At 38.8% G+C, this 18591-nt stretch overlaps 1 pseudogene across 1 annotated transcript in view; it reads right to left on the bottom strand.

Annotated features, from left to right (window-relative positions):
• Nucleotides 1–5649: 5649 nt before the first annotated feature.
• The window catches only part of LOC307094698 (nicotinamide phosphoribosyltransferase-like), a 53517-nt pseudogene continuing 40575 nt past the window's right edge, over nt 5650–18591 (bottom strand). The window contains exons 3-6 of the transcript in view: nt 9958–9971; nt 7005–7725; nt 6223–6824; nt 5650–5828 (exon numbers count right to left, since the gene is read on the bottom strand). The product of the transcript in view is annotated as a nicotinamide phosphoribosyltransferase-like (transcript). The remainder of the gene's footprint in view (nt 5829–6222; nt 6825–7004; nt 7726–9957; nt 9972–18591) is intronic.

The raw sequence follows: 18591 nt of genomic DNA, 5'->3' as shown, positions 1-18591 counted from the left end.
GCTCACCTGCCTGCCTGATTGCCCCTAACCACTTCTGCCTTGGCCACCCTGTGGTGGCTTCATCTAGAAGGACATCTGGAATAACATTCAGAAGGTCATTCAGCTGTCTGGTCTAATTAGCATATTATGTTTTTATTATTATAGATTATTATAGATGACTGTTCAAGGTTCTGTGTCATCTTCATTTTGTAACTACAGTGCTTATCAAATTACCTTTAATCATGGTGTTTAATTAATGAATGAAGGACAGGAAAAACAGAATGTCTGATACTTAGCCATGATACCAATTAATTCAGTGTGCAACCATTGGCAAATTATATTTCATAGTATTCTTGTATTGTGTATTGTAGTCAGATATAGATGTTTTTATCCTACTTAACACTTATTCTTAGTTGTAGTTTAGACAAAGAATATAATTCTTTTTCTTTCCAGGTGCTGCTAACTTTGAAACTGAATCCTATAGAGCTTCTCCTGTGGCATCAATCTATCAGTCAAGTTCAACCCAAGATCTACTTTTGAAAGCACAAAAAGAATATAAAGAGATTTTGCTGAAAAAGTACATGATCTAAAACATAAACAGTAAAAGTTTATTTACCAGACTGTTTGTATAACATTTTGTTTCCATTTTACACATAATGTGAGATCTTTATTGAAGAAAAAAATTTTGATCATATGTGTCTGATGAAAATTTACATAGTATTTTAAACTGTGTTTTTTTGGGGGCATCTAAGTAAGGTTTAAGCACATTTTGTACACGAAGGCCAGCACTATTGAGTTTTACATACTCAAACTGCCCAAATACCAGCTGTTCAAACAACTCCCAAACAAACAACTTGTCACTCATATTTTAGTGATACTGGTTGATTTTTTTATATATTCCAATTTTATCACAATATTTGGTCCTAAAGATTTTGATATCTGCTTCTATAGCTACTAAATTGATGTATTAAAATTATTATAGTGCCATTAGACTTATGTAATTTTAAATACTGATTCCAAAATCTTTCCTCCTGGGAGAAATAAAGTTTGCTTTTCTACTTTTCCATTTACTGATTGATTTTTTTTTTTTAGAAAGTGTCTTAAAAGTATAGAAAGATCCAAGTTTCAGTAAAAAGCGCTCTTTTGCCCTGAACCATTTGAGAGTAAACTGTTGACTCCATGCCACCTTGCCTTATTCCTTTAGTATATTCCACTTGTCCTACCATACCACCTTCACAGTCAGAAAATTCACCCTAATATATTCCATAATTTCATCCTCGCATTCTTTTCAATTTTTGCCACTTGTCTGTAGTATCTGTTATAGCATAAAGACCCTGTTCAGATCCATGGGCTACACTGAGCTGTAGTGTCTATTCTCCTTCAGTCTGGAACAGGTCCTTAGCCTTTCCTTGACTTTCATGACCTTGAATCTTTTGAAGAGGAAGTTCCACTAATGCATGTAGAATGTCCTACAATGTGGATTTTCCTGATGTTTCCTATGATAATATTTAGATCAGACATTTTTAGCAAGAACATCACAGAAGTAGTCCTACACTCTCCTCATTGCATCCTGTGATGTGACCTGCAATTTTGATTTGCCATTCTTGGCGATGTTAATGTTGATCAGTGAAGGTATTATCTGCTGGGTATCTCCTCTGTAATGTTTCCTTTTTCACTTCACAAGTTTTGCTTTATAGGGAAGTTTTATGGAGTCAGTGTAAATATCTCCTCTTCATTAAGCTTTTGATTTATTAATGCAAATTCAAGGTTTATTTCATTTAATGGGTTGTAATTTGTTAAAATTAATTTTAGAATATTTCTTTTAGAAATATTCTGTATTGGAAGTTTCAGCCTTATAGAAAAGTTACAAGAATAGTACAAAGAATTCCTGGAAACCATTCTCTGAAAGTTAACATTTTACTACATTTACTTTATCCTTTCTCCCATCTTGTCTATTACCTAAATAAATGTAAATGAAGGTTGGTTAGATATAATATATGAACCTTTTGCAAGTTGCAGACATGGTATTTCTTTACTCCTAAATACTTTAGTGTTCATTTCCTAAGAAAAGGGGATTATCTTATATAACTGTGGTATAATTATCAAAGTCAGGGAATTAAAATTGGTTCAGTATTAATATTTAATCTTGGATCTTATTCAGATATTTGCTATTGTCTCAATAATAACCTTTATCGTCCAAGTAAATCCAAGATGATGTGTTATGTCCAATTGTCCTGTTTCTTTAGTCTCTTTTAATCTGGGGCAGTTCTTCAGGTTTCCTTTGCTTTTCATGAGATTCACAGTTGGAAGAGTATAGGCCAGTTATTTGTAGACTTTCTGCTTAGGTTTATTTGAAGTTTCCTCATGTTGCTTCACGTTATGCCATGTGGGCAGGAATGTCACACAAGCAATGCTGACTTCTGCCCATGCAGCAAATCTGTAGGCACATGCTCAGCTCCCTTACTGCCAGTGTTGACTGTGATCATGTGGTTAACAAGTGTCTGCTACTTTTGTCCAGAGTAAAGGTACTATTTACTTTGTGTGTCACAAATACCTTATGTGGAGGTACTTTGAGTGTCTGCAAACATTTTGTTACGCCTCACAATTTCACCTACTCAATTTAGCATCCAATGATGATCCTTACATGAATCAATTATTATGTTGTTTGCCAAATGAGATTATGTTGTTTGCCTTGTTATAAGAATAAATGCAATCCTCTCTAATAAAATGGTAATATGCAAATTAACCATCACTCCGCTACATAAGCCACGCCCACCAGCCAATCAGGGCGAGTATGCAAATTAACCCCGTCCAAGATGGCTACAGCCACAGAGAGCAAAGTTTCCCAGGTAACAGAGGAAGTCAAGCTTTCCATAACCGTTGAAGGCCTAAGCCTCCACTCAAGCTACAAAGTTTCAATAATAGAAGGTAAACAAATTCAAACAAATGGCGGCAGAATGGAGCTTGAGAGAGCAGGCCAGGGTTGCCTGCGGCAACAGGGGAAGCAAAGCTTTCCGCACACCCTGGCCGGGCTCACCTGCTTAAGGCTACAAAGTTTCAATTGTAGAAGGTGAATTAACTGCCACAGAAATGGCTGCCTGCCTCGGAGGGAGCCCCAGGTTTGGCTCTGCTCCAGGCTATAAAGTAGAAGGAAAATAAATTCCAGATACCAAGGCCTGCACTTGGGTTGCCAGGGGGCATGGCCGGCCTGCAAACCACCACAGGCCCCTCGCTCAGGCCGCCCCATGCCCCAAGGGAACCCCACCCTGATCCAGGACACCCTTCAGGGCAAACCAGCTGGCCCCCACCCATGAACCAGGCCTCTATCCTATCTAATAAAAGAGTAATATACAGATTGATCATCACTGCAACACACAATATAGCTGCCCCCATGTGGTCAAGGGTCCTGCCCCCATGTGGACACAAGATGGCCACCACAAGATTGCCAGCAAGATAGGGCAGTTGGGAGGCACCCGGCCTGCAAGGGAGGGCAGTTGTGAGGGACCAAGCCTGCAAGGGAGGGCAGTTGAGAAGGACCAGGCCTGCAAGGGAGGGCAGTTGGAGGTAATCAACCCTGCAGGAGAGGGCAGTTAGAGGTGACCAGGCTGGCAGAGGAGAAAAGTTGGGGGCAAACAGGCTGGCAGGGGAACAGTTAAGCATCAACCAGGCTGGCAGCGGAGTGGTTAGGGGGTGATCAGGCTGGCAGGCAGAGTGGTTAGGGGCAATCAGGAAGGCAGGCAGGCAAGCAGTTGGGAGCCAGCAGTCCTGGATTGTGAGAGGGATGTCCGACCGCCCGTTTAGGCCCGATCCCATCAGGGTCGGGCCTAAACGGGCGGTCGGACATCCCTCCAGGCATCCCAGATTGGAGAGGGTACAGGCTGGGCTGAGGGACAACCCCCCGCCGTGCACGAATTTCATGCACCAGGCTTCTAATAGAATAAGAAGAAGAATGCAATGAAAAAAATAAGGTTGATTTAGCTGGACAAAGCAGCAGATTCCCTCATGAGAAAGGCAAAAAGTTTGAGGTTCAGACTCAGCAAAGTGAAGGGGGATTGAGCTCTGTAAGGCCAGGATAGACACATGTGAATGATGCTCCTGCTTTTAAACAGGGTTTGGGGAAATGAGTTGTGTTTTCATTGTTACTAGATCAGATAGAGTGCCTGAGCCCCATCAAATTTAGTGAGGAAGAGAGGCAGGATTCCAGCTGCATAGAGTGATCCCTACAGGGTGTGTCTGAAAGCTGCAGAAAGACTCCCTAGTGAGAGCAAGGAGGGCCCTCCAATCACTTAGTGGGACAAAGACATGAATAGGCTACAGAATATCAGGCCAGGTTTGAGAGGGGAAATCAGGATAGACAAGTGTAAACATTCAGAAGTTAGTGACTTTTAAGGAGACCATCATTCATTTTATGCTGTGACCTGGGGAAACATGCTCAAGAAACTATGTTTAAGATTGGAAGAAGGAACATGAAAGATGAGCTATAAGGAAGGAAGAGAAAAGGAAGACTATCATATTGATCGGTTATTGTTTTTCTTATGGATGTTGGTCTGATGGAATTATCTCTTCTGGAGGGATTATCTAACCCAGGTCTGACCTAATTTTTTTTTAAATATTCAATTTAATTTTTAAAAACTTAATGAAATTATAACAGAATCAAAAAATTTAAAGTACACTCACTACCCATTCCAGTATTAACTTGTAGCAACTATAGAATAGGAAAAATAAATTCAGTAGAGTAATTACATTAAAATATACTACTTCCACTTTTGTCAATATTTCACATTTATGTATATATTCTATAGCAGAAGCAGAAATTCTTTCTAAAAACATTATCTCCTTAAAATCTTGAGTTGCATATTATAGCCACAGGCAATATTTGACGTATACAACTTCAGTATAAGCCTTTCAAATTAGGCATTTCACTGGTACAATACAATGACCAACATATATAATCACTGTACAGTGCCTAGACATTCCAGTAAGAACCATTATTTTCTTTAATGTAGAATTATTAATATATATTCTACAAGCGGCAGTGAGGTGAGTAATTCTACAGAGTGTGTCCCAACATAATTTTAAAATTGTATAATAACACAACTTTGTTAAGGCCCTGTTTTATTTGCTGATTAATGGACAAAAGGCAATGTAATTTATCTTCAAGTATTTTCTTGAAAGTCTGTGCTAATAAAAATCATGAAAAGTTGGAAAGACTGTTAAATCACTTAAAATTTAAATCTGTCATCCACAATCTTGTTTGTACAAAAGTACAGTATAAGTTAAACATAAAGCCATCATGATAATTTTATGCAAATCTGTTTTATGTGATCTTTTGTTTTTTATAAAAGTTTCTCAGGTCTGTTGAGAAAATATCAATACCAGATTAAATTGCTATCTTTTGGCAAAGAGCCCTAAAAAGCTTGCTTTAGCATTAACCTTTTATGTGGTCAAGTGCATTGCCTAATTGAGATTACCTAAACACTATGGGGAAAAGGGGCAGTATGTCCATAAACCAAGAAATAATTTGGTTGTAATGTATCATAAAATAAAGAAACCCCACACATCTGTACAATGAACATTATGTATCACACATCCACCCACACCGGAGTATACCTGTGTGCATGTACAGGCACACGTAGAGGCAAGGGCACACACCCAGTCATAAAACAAAGCCTAATGAGGTGCTGCTTCCAGTTCAATATTCAGCTTTGCATTTTTTTCTTTCTTCATCACATGACTAGCTTTTTGTCACCTTCTCATTCTTGAAGACAGTATGGAGAAGATCATTCCTCATCGTCTCCTCTTCCTTCCTCAAGTGTAACAAAATCTGCTGCTGGTGTTTTATGTAAAGACTAGAGGCCCAATGTGTGAAATCTGTGCAAGGGTCGGCCTTCGTACCCCCGGCTGCTGTCTCGCAGCCCTGGCCACTACTTTGACTGCATAAGCCCTTGCAGCCTGGCTTCATCTGGAAATTCATCTGGAAGATCGTTCAGAAGGACGTCTGGATGGTTGTTCTGCTGTTCGGCCGTTTGGTCGATTTGCTTATTATGCTTTTATTATTATAAAGACTAGAGGCCCAGTGCATGTCTTCGTGCATGAGTGGGGTCCCACAGGCCTGCCCTGATCAGGGCTGATCAGCTGGGCTGGCCAGGGGGTGGGGCCATGGGTGGTTGGCTAGCCAACCACGCCCTGGTTGAACTCTGGGTTGAGGGGACAATTTGCATATTAGCCTTTTGCTATATAGGATAATTGACCTTTTTGGGAACTTTTGTTGGGATCAGCAACTGGGTCCTTTAATACATTATCCCCAAGGCCATTGGTTACAACATAACTACAGTTAAAGGAACAATTCAAGAGATTTCTTGTTAATTTTTGTAGCAAAGCTCCACCAGAATCGAAGGCAACATTTTCAATACGCCATTTGTTTTGTTTCAGGACTTCTACAATCTCTTATAAAGTATTAATATGTATTCCATCCCCTTGAATAACTTGAAGATATGGTGGCAGCAAGTTGTAGCCCTTTGGGTTCTTAGTAATGGGGGATTTCTTACTTAAAGTATCCAAAACCTTTAATACAGTGTCAAGAGGATTTCCAGAATTAGGTCTGATTATTAGTGGTGCCTCTGAACTTCTTGATGCTATTAAATGTCATAGAGCTTCACCCCATATTTTCCCACACCCATTATAAATGTCATAACTATCGCTGACCACAGATACAGGCACTGATGAAAACTGTGTTACTATATGTTCAAAAGTAACATCTTTTTCATGGTCTTTCCCCCAAGCTGTTATGGTACTATGTTCTGCTGCTGGAATAAAATAGGCTGGAATAGGATCTCTTGTTCCCAGTATATATTATTGATTTCAGAGAAGAAGGGAGAGAGAAAGAAACATCAATTATGAGAGAGAGTCATTGATTGGATGCCTCATACAAGCAGCCAGGCATGTGCCCTTGGCAGGAATCAAACCTGGGACCCTGTGGTCCACAGGGAAATGCTCTATCCACTGAGCCAACCCAGCTAGGGCACAGTATTTTTTAATTAAAACAATTCCTGTTACTCTATCCATTCCTTTGAAGTTAACCAAATAAGCAGAGCTCCTATGCCAGCAGTCTCTTGGGAAGAGATTTTCTGTAGCCAAAATACAAGCAACTTGTATTCCAGACCAACTAAGTTACCAGATGTTTCTAACAAATATTTGGCCAATATTTTCTTCAGCTCTCTAGAATTTGTGGCCACGGTGATTGGATACCAGGACTGAACAAGAATAGTCTCAACCCAATTTGTAAGCCAACTACACTCTGGATCTGTGTTTTCCACTGTGAAGAGAACATTTCCTCTGGGAATGACAGAGCCCTCAGGGACAGCTTTTACTTCTACTGGAAGATGCCCATGGTATTTCTCAAGAATGCAATTCCATCCTTTTCATTAAATGCATCATCTGGGAAATGCTCTATGGACACCTCTTTGGTTTCCTGATCTTCTCTTTGGTCACTACTTTATCTTTTAAGTACTTATTAAGAAGGTACTGCAACCCATAAAATACTGTTTCCTTGCATTTCACCTTCCTTATTTTGGAGTTTTCTGTCTTCTTTTCACTGCATTCAGAGTAGAAATAATCTTTGCTTGTGTTGGGTGGGTATTGTTTATAGTGAGTAACCTTGTAGGAGTCGGTGGCCAGGAGAATGTTTAACTTGGCTTCTGCCTCAGCATTCACCTCTGGCCGGATAAAGGGGGCTGCCTGACACTTCTGCGAGGAGGGAGAAAAAATGGGTTTTACTTTGCTCTGTCCCTTAAGTCACTGCTGGTCAGAAGGAGAGGTGAGGGGGAAAAGGAGCTTAGAGGCAGGGCCTGACGAGGGCCAGTGGCTTGAAGTGACAGGGGTGGCAGGGGCTAAGGCGCATGCAGCTGGCAGTAGGATGGCCTCACCTGAGCTCCCTGGCCTAATTTTTAGTGACCAAATGCATTGATGATAAATATTTGGACCAATGGATTTTGATGTAAGAGTTGGAAACATTCATAACATTTTTTCAGGTTTTACATGGCTGCTAATCTTTAAAAAAACTACCACTTGTTATGTTTTAGTGTGGTATCAAAGAATATCCACAATGATCTGATAAGGCTATATAAGCTCTTCTGTTTTTCAACTATGCATATGTGGGATGTGGCAGAATTTTCTTTATCTACTCAAGCACAACAGAAAATTACAAAAGATTGAGTACAGAAGTGGATATGTGAGAATCCACTATCTTCTATTAAGGCAGACATTACAGAGGTTTGTAGGAAAAATGTCACCTTTTTCAATGTGGCACATGTTAGGGTTTTTGGCCAGTGATGCAGACTGTGAAGGAATTCACAACTAAAAGAAGAAGTAATTTTTACTTTTCCCAAAGAGAAAGAGCCCTTGTATTATTAATCAATACATAAGCAAAGAACAAACACTTCCCTCCTTAACCCCTCCCCACTTTTAAAGCCTTGTCTGCTGTTGCTAGGTGACAAGGAAGGGTTTGGGCTGAAATTGAGCATTCATTAGGGGCATTGTCCATTGATCCTTCAGGAGACAGTCCAGATAGATGTCTTAGGGAGGTGTCTTATCAGTATTTTCCCTAAAGCATAGGAACCTCCATCTTCTATAAAACTGCTGTTTGAAACTCTCTGCTATTGTTAGATAGTCCCTTAGTACTATAAACTCTGTCATAAACTCTGTCACTTTAAGACAGTCTCTTTCTATAAAATGACTTTGTTTTTAATTCAAATAATAGAAAATGATAAACTTAATTGTGTGACCTTGCAAGTTAGCCATCAAATATAATAGACTAATATAGACTAATACTGATAATAATTCCCATATTCTTATGACAAGTACTAACTCATTATGTATTCAAGGTTACAATTGTCTGTAACAATAACTCACATAGAGCACTTTGTAATATCTGCAAACAAAGAAGCTTAAAAAGTATAAATACAGAAGACTTCCTGTGTGTGTTGCTCAGAGATTTGGAAGAGACACCTCCCTCTGGGCCACCTGAAATAATCGACTCCTAAGTAATTGGCTCATTAAGGCGTCTGTATCTCATTTGCTGACTTATGATACAACATCCCCAAGTCTATAAAACATGCTTAGAGTAAAAGTTATAAAGTGTTCAAAGGCAGCTTGTTTGAAGGAGAGGGGAAAGGGAACTTTTTAGTAATTATCCCTGTGTTATGAACCAGCAAGGAGGAGATGTATGCAAGAATGTAGCCTTGAGAGTAACTTGTCTTGCAGTTTGAACAGAGGGGTTGTTTGAATCAGAGGAGCTACAATCTTGGGGATTAATTACAAGGATGCATCTCATAAATTGTGGAAAGCTACAGTGTTACAGAAGACCAGAGAAAAACCAAGCCACGCTTAGAGAAAGAGAGTTACATTTTATTATGTGCAGGGCCAGAGAAAAATGTGCCTTTCAAATTCTGGGGCCCCCACATGGAGGAAACTTTTTCTATTTATACGTTTTCTAGCTCTTTTGTCTCACAAATTTGAAATGAGACTTCCAGGCCTTCTAAGAAAGAAGGCTTGCATGCCGGGAAGGGGCCATAAGACCATATCTCAAGGCCTGGCCTGGTGTCAGCACTGACAACTCTGTCTGAGGCATAGTTCATGGCCTCTCTGAAATGGGAGTAGTCTTATTTTCCTTATTATTTAAGCAAGCAAGCATTTACAGAAGCCAAAATAGCAGGGTTAAAATTTCAAGCAGCAGTTTTTATATAAGATGGATGCTTCAACAGCAAAGGAAAAGAAAGGTCGTTTTTTCTGTCCTGACAGTATCTATTCAACATTATTTTCTGTCCTTACAGTACATATACAATATTATAGCTGAATATTACTCAGCCACAAGAAAAGATGAAATACTGACATTTTCAACAACATGGATGGATCTTGACAATATCATGCTAAGTGAAATAAGTCAGATGGAAACCTCAATAACTGTATGATTCCACTTACATGTTGGATATAAGCTGAAAACAACAAATAAACAAAGAAGACAAACAGAAACTCATAGACACAGACAATAGTAAGGTGGTTACCAGATGGAAAGGGGAGCTGGGGAAGTAGAAACAGGTAGAGGAGTTAAAATGTGTGGTTACAAAACGAGATAACTTTGGGTGGTGACCACAATGCAGAATGCAGATGACCTATTATAGAATTGTATACTTGAAACATATACATTTATTGACCAGTGTCAACCCAATAAATATGATAAAAATCTTTAAGTGCCATCTTTTTCAATGTTTTTATTTTTCAAATATAATTATTTTTTTCATTAAAATAGTAATCATGCCCTAGCCAGTTTTGCTCAGTGGATAGGGCGTCAGCCTGCGGACTGAAAGGTCCCAGGTTTGATTCCCGTCAAGGGCATGTACCTTGGTTTCAGACACATCCCCAGTAGGAGGTGTGCAAGAGGCAGATGATCGATGTTTCTCTCTCATCGATGTTTCTGACTCTATGTCGCTCTCCCTTTCTCTCTCTAAAAAATCAATATAATATATTAAAAAGAAAAAAGTCAGATTATTATAAAAAATAAAATAAAATAGTAATAATGTTAACACAATAGTTTTATAATAAATTTAAATGAATTACTAACATAATTTAAAAAGTTTTCATTTTAGCTTTTAGTATGCTAAGTATCAGTAGAAATGATTGATGTAAAAAAATATCTATTGGGTATTCTGAATAATTCTTTTTTTCCCATTTTTTAAAATTACTTTATTGATTAAGGTATCACATATTTGTCCTCATCTCCCGCATTCCCATCCCAAACCCCTCCCCACGCATGGCCCCACCCCCATGTTGTCTCTGATCACTGGTTAGGCTCATGTACAAGCACACAAGTCCTTTGGTTGATCTATCTCCCTTATTCCCACCCTCCCTTACCTTTCCTCTGAGGTCTTTTTTTTAAATTACTTTATTGATTAAGGTATCACATATTTGTCCTCAAACCGCCCCCATTCCCATCCCAAACCCCTCCACACGCATGCCCCCAACCCCCTGTTGTCCGTGATCACTGGTTAGGCTCATATGCAAGCACACAAGTCCTTTGGTTGGTCTATCGCCCTTATTCCCACCCTCCCCTACCTTCCCTCTGAGGTCTGACAGTCTGATTGATGCTGTTCTTGTTCATCAGTCTATGTTGTTCATCATTTCCCCTAGATTAGTGAGCTCATGTGATACTAGAAATACACTTATAGGAACCAAAAATGAGACAAGCAATAATGGTTATGCTGAGAGGCAAACGAATCAGTCTATAGTGAGTTTCTTTCTGGGCCAACAGTTCTTTTGAGTCCCAATTTCTATGCCCAACAGTTCCTTATGTGTACATAACAGCAATGATATTTCAGTTCTGGATGGTGGGCAAATGGTGGTAATGCAGGTCCCACCCTCTCTGGTTTGGTCCTGGGCAACCTGCAGTGACGCACAGCTGCTGACTGCTAGTATGGCAAGGCATCAACAGCGTCTTCCATCTCTGGACTGTTTCTCTTCTGTCTTCATGGCTGGAACACTCCTGTCAATTCCTTTCTGTTGCAGAAATCCACATGGTCTCGGAATTGTTTTCTGAAAATATACAAACATATTCTCGACCAAAAGTTAATAAAGGAATCTTTTCTATAAATTTGACTTGCGATCCTTTTTCATTTTTTGCCCAAACGATTTCCTTTGGCTTGTTTTGACACCATGTATGTTTTACCTGGGTGTCTTGCTATTAGCATTACAAATGAAAGTTAATTTTCTAAAGTAAAAATTTTCTAGATGTAATTTACTTATATGATATTTTTCCTTACATGATATTCTTCTACTATCTCCCCTTTTTTGGTTTAAATATTAGGAGGCTTTTGGAAATTTTGTGCTGTAATCTTGATAGCTTTTAAATTTTACTTTTTTGCACTAAAATGTGACTGCTTTAGGTTCATTATAGGTTACACAATTTTACCATGAGATGAACTACCAATAAATATTTTAGTTAACACTTTAGGAACAGCTTTTCTGTCCAGTACAATTGATTTTTCTAGAATATTCACTTATTTCGATTAGCCAATTTAAATTAGTCTGAAAACTTGACTACTATTTTACTGTCAAATTTAATACTCTAACAACCATCTTATTTTACCCTGTAGATATTAATGGAAAGGATTATTTGCCTTCTTGAGTAGGCCCTGAGCATTCCTGGTGCTAGGCTGGATTTAGATATCAAAGACTCCAGTTCCCCGCATCATGGGTACAAGACATCTCCATCAAGTCTTGTTTCAGTGAGAGGGCAGCTGCTGTCGGCCAAGTCTCTGTTACCTGGGTCCCGATTTGAGCTGGGCATGGGAAGCTAAGCAGCCATGGGGGCAGGGGACCTCCCTCAGCAGGGGTGAGGGTTCAGGCCCCTGCAAACTTGGGGGGTGAAGGTCTGTGCCCCACCTCTGTTGACCCCCAAGTTCTCTCCTGATGGCCCCTTTGCGACTGTGCCTGTCTTAGATTGTTCCTTCCTTGAGGAATCTTACCCATCTCTGGCTAACCAGCCATCCTTCGGGGCCAAGCAGGGTGATGTGAGGTTTAGTTCTGTCTCCTTGGTCGCCTACGTCCCCATGGCCTCCACGCCCAGCACCTGCCTTGGGATCCCCTCAGCACTGATCACATATCTTATAGAACCCAGGTTTCTTCTCCAGGTAGGCCCAGCTCACCCCACCGGGTGAGAGACAGATCCATGGTACCAGCCATCATGAGGCTTCAACCTTGGCATGAACAGAAAGCTCAGGCAACAGCTGTGGACAATTGGATTGTGAAAAGAGGGTCCCTCTTGGCCAAAAGGGCAAGAGGGGCCAATATAGAATGCTCAGGTGCCTTCCCAGGGGGCCCTCTACACAATGGAAGGGATTAAACCCTTTCATGTCCTTTTTAAATTGCTGCCAGACATTCAAAGAATTAGTTTGTAAGTTTGTTTGGGTTAATTATATATTATGCTGTTGTAATTCTAAAATATCTACAGATGTGTTACCTTTGTCTCCAAGCACCAAAAATATTATTTTTTATTGATACCTAAGGGTGCGAGGTACTATTATAGGTATTGGGGATAACACAAATCTGGGGGGAAAAAATATAATGACATTGTAGAATAATATCATGTAAGGATATTCTTTGCTCTAGGCCATGGCAATTCCGTTTCAAACTGGCTGACAATTTCTTTTTGTATAGATAGGTCTTAGTTACATTTTCTGCACCTCTCCCAGGAGCAAGTAGTGATAGTCCCTTTCTTTGTTATCCACACAAGCCAGAAACCTCTCTTTAATTTTACAAAAAAGGAGCAATGGTTTGATTTGGTGTAATACAAAAGGGAAGCTGGTTGGAGACCCCTGTGTAATTATACTTCCTTGCCCCAACCATGGTCCTCCTGGATGACCAAGGTGTTTGGTATTATTGGTGACTACATTAGGAGATGGATCATCCCTCGTAAGGGCCCTTACCCATGAAGAGTCAGGAACATAAGTCCAAAACACTTCCCCATTTGCCCCAGGTAATCTTACAGTACAGCTGGTGACTGCTAGAATGGCAAGAAAGATGTTCTCAGGCATCCTTGGGGTTCTGATTACCTCACAATTTCTTTTTTAATTTCTTTAATTTTTTATTTTTATTATTATTTTTTATATGTGTCCTTATTCCCCCATTACGCCCCATCCCCAATTCGTGCCCCACCCCCCTGTTGTCTGTGTCCATTGATTAGGCTTATTGCATGTACACAAGTCCCTTGGTTGATCTCTCCCCCTTTCTCCCACCGACCCCCTCCTTCCCTGAGGTTTGAGGTTCTGATCAATGTTTCTCAGTCTCTAGATCTGTTCTTGTTCATCAGTCTATGCCGTTCATTATATTTCACAAATGAGTGAGATCATGTGATATTTATCTTTATCTGCCTGGCTTATTTCACTTAGAATAATGCTCCCCATCTCTATCCATGTTGTTGCAAATGGTAGGAACTCCTTCTTTTTTACCGCAGCATAGTATCTCTTTGTGAAGATGTACCACAGTTTTTAAATCCATTCATCTGCTGAAGGGCATTTGGGCTGTTTCCAAATCTTAGCTATGGTGAATTGTGCTGCTATAAACATAGGGGTACATATATCCTTTCTGATGAATGGTTCTAGTTTCTTGGGATATATTCCTAGGTGTGGGATCACTGGGTCAAATGGGAGTTCCATTTTTAGTTTTTTGAGGAAATTCCATACTGTTCTCCACAGTTGCTGTACCAGTCTGCATTCCCACCAGCAGTGCAAAAGAGTTCCTTTTTCTCCACCTCCTCGCCAACACTTGTTTGTTGATTTGTTGATGATAGCCATTCTGACAGGTGTGAGATAGTACTGCATAGTTGTTTTGATTTGCATCTCTCTGATGATTAGTGACTTTGAGCAGGTTTTCATATGTCTCTTCGCCTTCCTTCTGTCTTCTTTTGAAAAGTGTCTATTTAGATCCATTGCCCATTTTTTGAATGGGTTGATTATCTTCTTTCTGTTAAGTTATATGAGTTCTCTATAAATGTTGGAGATTAAACCTTTACCAATATCATTGGCAAATATGTTCTTCCATGTAGTGGGATTTCTTGTTGTTTTATTGATGGTTCCCTTTGCTGTGTAAAGCTTTTTATTTTGATGTAGTCCCAGTTGTTTATTTTCTCTTTAGCTTCCATTGCCCTAGGAGCAGTATCAGTGAAGAAGTTCTTTCGGCATATGTCTGAGATTTCTCTGCCTGTGGGTTCCTCTAGTATTTTTATGGTTTCCAGTCTTATGTTTAAGTCCTTTATCCATTTTGAGTTTATTTTTGTGTATGGTGAAAGTTGATGATCTAGTTTCATTTTGTTGCATGTATCTGTCCAATTTTCCCAACACCATTTGTTGAAGAGACTGTCTTGACACTGTTTTAAGAACAGTGGCTTTGTAATACAGCTTGAAATCTGGTATTGAGATCACACCTACTTTGTTCTTCTTTCTCAGGATTGCTGCAGCTGTTCGGGGTCTTTTTTTATTCCAGATGAATTATTGGAGAGTTCTTTCTAGGTCTGTGAAATATGCCATTGGTATTTTAATGAGAAGTGCATTGAATGTATAGATTGCTTTGGGTAGTATGGATATTTTGATTATATTGATTCTATCAATCCATGAACATGGTATGTTCTTGCATCTGTTTATGTCTTCCTCTATCTCTTTTTTCAGTGTTGTGTAGTTTTCCATGTATAGGTCTTTTACTTCTTTAGTTAAGTTTATTCCTAGGTATCTTAATTTTTTTTGGTGCAATGATAAATGGGATTGCTTTTTTAGTCTCTCTTTCTGTAAGTTCACTATTGGTGTATAGAAATGCTATAGATTTCTTGGCGTTAATTTTATATCCTGCTACATTGCCAAATTCATTTATTAAGTCTAATAATTTTTTGATGGAGTCTTTAGGGTTTTCTATATATCATATCATGTCATCTGCAAATAAGGACAGTTTTACTTCTTCTTTACAAATTTTAATGCCTTTTATTTCTTCTTCTTGTCTGATTGCAATGGCTAGTACTTCCAGCACTATGTTGAACAGGAGTGGTGAGAGTGGGCATCCCTGTCTTTTTCCTGTTCTTAGGGGAAATGGTTTTAGTTTTTGCCCATTAAGTATGATGTTGGCTGTAGGTTTGTCATATATGGCTTTTATTATGTTGATGTATAATCCTTCTATTCACACTTTGCTGAGAGTTTTTATCAAGAAAGGGTGTTGGATTTTGTCAAATGCTTTTTCTGCATCAATTGATATGACTATATGATTTTTATCTCTCAATTTGTTTATGTGATGTATCACGTTTATTAATTTGCGAATATTGTCCCATCCTTGAATCCCTGGGATAAATCCTACTTGGTCATGGTGTATGATCTTTCTGATGTACTGCTGGATCCAATTTGCAAGAATTTTGTTGAGGATTTTGGCATCTATGTTCATGAGGGATATTGGCTTGTAATTCTCTTTCATTGCATTGTCTTTATCTGGTTTTGATATTAGGGTGATGCTGGCTTCATAGAAGGAGCTTGGAAGTGTTCCTTCCTCTTGAATTTTTTGGAATAGTCTGAGGAGGATAGGTTTTAGTTTTTCCTTGAATGTTTGGTAAAATTCCCCTGTGAAGCCATCTGGCCCCAGTCTTTTGTTTGCTGGAAGCTTTTTGATGACTGCTTCAATTTTTCCAGAGTTATCAGCCTATTGAGATTTTTAGAATCTTCCTGAGTAAGTTTTGGAAGGTTGTATTTTTCTAGGAATGCGTCCATTTCCTCCAGGTTTTCTAGTTTGTTAGAATAGAGTTGTTCATATTATTTTTTTACAATCTTTTGTATTTCGGTGGGGTCTGTTGATATTTCACCTCTTTCATTTCTGATTTTGTTTATTTGGGTCCTCTCTCTTTGCTTCTTGGTGAGCCTGGCTAAAGGTTCATCAATCTTGTTTATCCTTTCGAAGAACCAACTCTTGGTTTTGTTGATCTTTTGTATTGTGTTTGTTTTTTGTTTTTTTGTCTCTATGTCATTCATTTCTGCTCTGAGCTTTATTATTTCCTTTCTTCTGCTCACTGTGGGCTTTTCTTGTTGCTCTCTTTCTACTTCTTTGAGTTGTTGAGTTAGATGATTTATTACCATTTTTTCTTGTTTTTTAAGGTAGGCCTCTAGAGCTATAAACTTCCCTCTCAGGACTGCTTTCATTGTGTCCCATAGGATTTGCAATGTTGTTTTTTTATTGTCATTAGTCTCCAGGATGTTTTTAATTTCTACTTTGATCTCATTGATAACCCAATCATTTTTTAGTAGCATGATATTCAGCCTCCAAGTGTTTTGGTTTTTTTGGAATGTTTTTATTGTAGTTTATTTCTAATATTATGCCATTGTGGTCTGAGAAAATGCTTGATAGAATTTCAATCATTTTGAGTTTGGGGAGACTTTGCTTGTGACCCAATATGTGGTCTACTTTTGAAAATGTCCCATGTGCACTTGAGAAGAATGTATATTCCGTGGTTTTGAGGTGAAATGCTCTGAAGATGTCCATTAGGCCCATTTGATCTATTGTGTCATTTAGAATTGCTGTTTCTTTGCTGACTTTTTGCCTAGAGGATTTATCCAGTGATGTCAGTGGTGTATTAAATTCCCCTACTATGATTGTATTGTTGTCGATCTCTCCCTTGATATCTTCCAGAAGATTTTTAATGTATTTTGGTGTTCCTGCATTGGGTTCATATATGTTCACTAGAGTTATATCTTCTTGTTGAATTGCTCCCTTTAGTATTATCTCTTATTATGGTCTTTACTTTGAGGTCTGTTTTATCAGCAATAAGTATCGCAATCCCAGCTTTTCTCGCATTTCCATTTGCCTGAAAAATGTTTTTCCATTCCTTCACTCTCAGTCTGTGTGAATCCTTTGCTCTGAGGTGGGTCTCTTATAGACAGCAAATATATGGGTCATTTTTTCTTATCCATTCAGCTACCCTATGTCTTTTGATTATTGCAAGTAATCCATTTACATTTAATGTTATTATTGACAAGTACATGTTTGTTGTCATATTTTTCCTTAGTGTTTGTGTTTCTTCTTGCCTTTCTCTTTCTTCTTTTTACAGCAGTCCCTTTTATCATTTCTTACATTTCTGGCTTGGTAGTGATAAACTCTCTTAGCCCTTTTTTGTCTGTGAAGCTCCTGATTGCACCTTCAATTTTGAATGATAGCCTTGCTGGGTGTAGTATTCTTGAATTCAGACCATTGCTTTGCATCACTTTGTATATTTCATTCCATTCCCTTCTGGCCTGGTGTGTTTCTTTTGAGAAATCAGTTGATATTCCAATAGGAGATCCCTTGTAGGTAACATTCTGTCTCTCTCTGGCAGCCTTTAAGATTCTTACTTTGTTATTAGTGTTCGCCAATTTCATTATGATGTGTCTTGGTGTCGGTCTTTTGGGGTTCAACTTGTTTGGGACTCTATGTACTTCTTGAACTTGCATGTTTTTTTTCTTGCCAATATCAGAATAGTTTTCTGTCATTATTTCTTCAAACACGTTTTCTATCCCTTGCTTCTCTTCCTCTCCTTCTGGTATCCCTATTAAGCAAATATTGTTTCACTTTGTGTTGTCTCAAAGCTCCCTTAGGCTCTCCTCTTGCTTTTTAAGTCTTCTTTCCAGTTGCTGCTGTGTTTGTGAGTTTTTTCCTACTTTGTCTTCTAATTCGCTGATGTGGTCCTCAGTCTCTTCTAGTCTACTGTTTAAGCCTTCCACTGTGTTCTTTATTGCAGCTATGTCATTGTTCATCTCCTCTTGGTTCTTTTTCATGCTGGCATCAATCTCATTCAGTTCCTTAAATTCTCATTGAGTTGTGTGTACTTGTCATCCATCCGTTTAAACATTCATATGTATTAAACATCCTTTAGTAACAACCATTACTCTGAATTCTTTCTCTGATAAGCTGCTAGCCTCAATTTCACTTAACTCCCTTTCTGGTGATTCCTCTTTTTCTTTCCTTTGGGGATTGCTTTTTGTCTTCCCATGTTTTCCTGTGAAGTTTTAGTTGTAGATCCACTTGCTTTGCTACCCAGGTTCTTTTGGGGATAGTGCTACT

This window comes from Cnephaeus nilssonii (genome assembly GCF_951640355.1).
Source record: "Cnephaeus nilssonii genome assembly, chromosome: 23".
Lineage (NCBI taxonomy): Eukaryota > Metazoa > Chordata > Mammalia > Chiroptera > Vespertilionidae > Cnephaeus > Cnephaeus nilssonii.
Note: the sequence above shows the minus strand (reverse complement) of the source record. Positions and strands in the feature narration are given on the sequence as shown.